Below are 3235 nucleotides of genomic sequence, written 5' to 3'. Positions count from 1 at the left end.
AAACATTCCAACCCAGTCCAGATCAAGTCCATAAGTCCGATAGTAGCCCATATATCCAATACCAGTCTGTAAATTTCTCTTCAGACTCACATAGCACTTGCAATGATGCCAAACGCAGGAAGATCACAGGCCAGTGGTGGAGAGTCTTGTGGGTCCAGTGGCAGTGGAAGCATCTCCGTGCTGGTGTGGGTCTCCAGGTGGATCCTCCAGCTCCAGGACTCCAGCGTAGCTCCAGCATAGCTTGTCAACAGGAATGCCTTGCAAGGAGAGGGTGTGTCCTGCTTCCAGTGAGCTATTTATCTCTCTAGCACCTCCAAATGAGGTCATCAAGCTGCAACCTGATTGACAGGCTAAACTCCACCCCTTTGCTCTTCATAGTCTCAAGTTGACACCCGATGATGTAACTCCCACAGGCACCAAGCAGTGACACCCTGACTCTTTCTTTCTTTTGCTTTTGCTTTCTTTCTTTCATTGTTTTTCTTTCCTTCTCTCTCTTTCTTTTACAGTAGTAAAAAATATATATACCAAGCATTCACCAGTCCCAGCACTCCCGCATTTACAAGTCAATGACACTGATTATCTGCTTCACGGTGTGCCACCACTGCTGTTTGGATCTGACTCTGGGTGATCTCACACATAACTCACTGAGACACCGGCCCGGTCAGGCTCGGTCCCCACAATCCTCCTGATGTTTGCTGCTGCAGCCGCTGTGCCCACCCGCCCCTACGGCGTCTTGTCTCCTTTCTGAAATCGTTCCTCCACCACCACAAGTAAACATTCCCAAGAAGACAGGAGAACAACGGTGTCAGGTCGATTCTAACTCAGAGCCTCTCTAGAGGACAGAGCATAAAGCGCTCCGTGGGGCTTTCCAAGGCTGGGATCTTTAGGGAAAGCAGATGGCTCCGTCTTTGTGCCTTGAGGTGGTAGTTGGATTCAAACCACAGACCTTTCTGTGAGTGGCAGAGCGCTTAAACACGGCGCCACCAGGGATCCCCGTGTATGGAGTCCAGGTGCTAGGCATGGGCCGACTAAGCCGGCAGTGCTCTCTCCTCCAACTCTCCCAGGCGTTCTGCTATAGGAATCACTCTAGGAGAGCTGCAGTCTTAACGCAGTCCTCAGTCAGGGCCCTCCCTTACCTTCCATCAGAAGCAGCTGTTCAGAAGGGCTTCCTGAAGGAGGAGGCATTGCGGCCTCTCCCTCTGGCTGCTCCTTCCCAGCCTCTCAGTGGGTCCCTCTCCCTCCACCTGCCCCTTTCCCCCACTGCTGCTGAGCAGCGTCTGTCGAGACCAGAGCCGGCAACCCAGCCAATTCCAACCCACGGGCAGGCTTTATTTGGCCCACACGGTCTTTTTGGTTTTTTTTAATCTGAATTAGTTTTAACATTTAAACGCCAAGGGATTTTGCTTTTAAAAATATCCAGAGTTCTGCATCCTCTTGGGAGATTGCAACATCTGGCCCGGCCGGGTCCCTGGGCGAGCATTGGTGGAGGTACAGCCCCCGTGTGTGCTCAGCCATCCTCCCCGCTCCAATCCACCAGAAGGCGAGCCTGCACCTCCAGTCCCGAATTAACACCCAGGGAGCTGGAGGTGACATTGGGATGGCATTAGGCCAAGAGCCCTAGACACACCGCTCCATCATGACCCCAGCCTAGAGACACCCCTGTCCACCATGACTCCACCCTAGAGACACCCCTGTCCACCATGACCCCACCCTAAAAACAACCCTTTCCACCATGACCCCACCCTAGAGACACCCCTGTCCACTATGACCCCACCCTAGAGACACCCCTGTCCACCATGACCCCACCCTAAAAACACCCCTGTCCACCATGACCCCACCCTAGAAATCACTGCCATTATCTTAATCACTGCGATTGTCATCCTCACAGACACCATCAAGAGCTTCACTATTATCATTACCTTCACCGCCATCCTCACCATCACCAACAGAATCACCAGCATCCTATCATCATCCCCATCCCCATCATCACAATCTTCATCACCATGCTCACATGACCATCACCACTGTCACCATCCCCATCCCCATCAGAATCACTAACATCCCATCCCCATCACCAGAACCTTCATCACCACCATCCCCATCACCACTATTATCATTGCTTTTCTTCCCTCCAACAACTCCCCTCCAGCTCCTTCTCACCAATCGGCGTCGAAATATCAGGATACCCTATAGGTGGGGCAGTAATCTCTTGCCCTCCCTCCCACCTATCTCAGTCCTCTCAGGGGAGGCCAGGTCTGAAGACCCCACACGATAGAACCCTGCTTCACAAAAAGGGGAGACCTTTGAGATGGGAAGCTTAGTTTTACCTTCAATCCTGACTGCCTGGGCGGCGATTCCATTGTGTCCAGGCTCTCTCCCAGAGTGTCTATCAATGTGGTACCAGGGAGGGGCTGTGAGACTGGGCACAGGCCATGGCTGAGGGGCTGCTTGACAAACAGGACGGGGAATGGCATTGAGCAGGAATGTCCTTGTGCAAATCCTTCATCTATTTGGAGAGGTTCTTCAACACACGGGGGGCATCCTTACAAACTTGTAGATGAGTAAGATCCTTATGCAGTGGGAGGGCCTTTGTGCCCCGAGGAGGGGTCCTTATGCAGAAATGAGAGGTCCTCATACGGATTTTTTTTAACAGACAATTTTTAGAGACATTTTGGGTTCAAAGTAAAATTATAACAAAAAAGTACAGGGACTGCTCATGTAGCTCCCCACACACCACCACCACCCCCCCACTACACATTCTTCCTATTCTTTCTATCCAATAGCCAGCTCACATTCTTATTATCTAACATTCCTGTGACCTCATTGTTAAATTATGTTGCAATATGCACCCATGCGGATACATATTAGTAACTAGAGTCTATGTGTTACATCAAAGAACAGTTCACTCAACTGTGGGTCTCACTGACTTTGGACACTGGCTCTGTATCCAGAGTATGACATTTCCATGTGACCTCAAAGTTTCATGGCCTAAAAAGAAATACCCTGTGTGCTCACCATTCAGGCCTCTCCATCCTTCCATGGGCAGGTGGGCTCGCTCTACAGTCAGGAACGAAGGTTCGTGTGTAGAAGTTGTGTTCTTATACGGGCTTTTGAGAGGATGTGGGTGGCTGGGGGCTTTCATCAATTGGAGATGTGTGTTTTACAGAGGAGAGCGGCAGAAGAGAGGGGTGTTCATTTTGTTTTGTTCTTGTGATGAACATGTGACCGCTAAGAC

General features: G+C 50.8%; 1 long non-coding RNA gene across 1 annotated transcript; it reads right to left on the bottom strand.

Moving 5' to 3' along the window:
• Positions 1-229: 229 nt before the first annotated feature.
• Positions 230-3215, bottom strand: LOC123521954. Its single transcript, XR_006680284.1, has 3 exons — positions 3016-3215; positions 2328-2444; positions 230-257 (listed from the first exon to the last, which is right to left on the bottom strand). It is a non-coding gene; the product is annotated as an uncharacterized LOC123521954 (long non-coding RNA).
• Between the last annotated feature and the right edge of the window lie 20 nt (positions 3216-3235).

The sequence above is a fragment of the Echinops telfairi genome, unplaced genomic scaffold (assembly GCF_000313985.2).
Source record: "Echinops telfairi isolate 266 unplaced genomic scaffold, ASM31398v2 ScPeMD7_655;HRSCAF=1070, whole genome shotgun sequence".
Lineage (NCBI taxonomy): Eukaryota > Metazoa > Chordata > Mammalia > Afrosoricida > Tenrecidae > Echinops > Echinops telfairi.
This window is presented reverse-complemented; position numbering and strand designations above follow the sequence as displayed.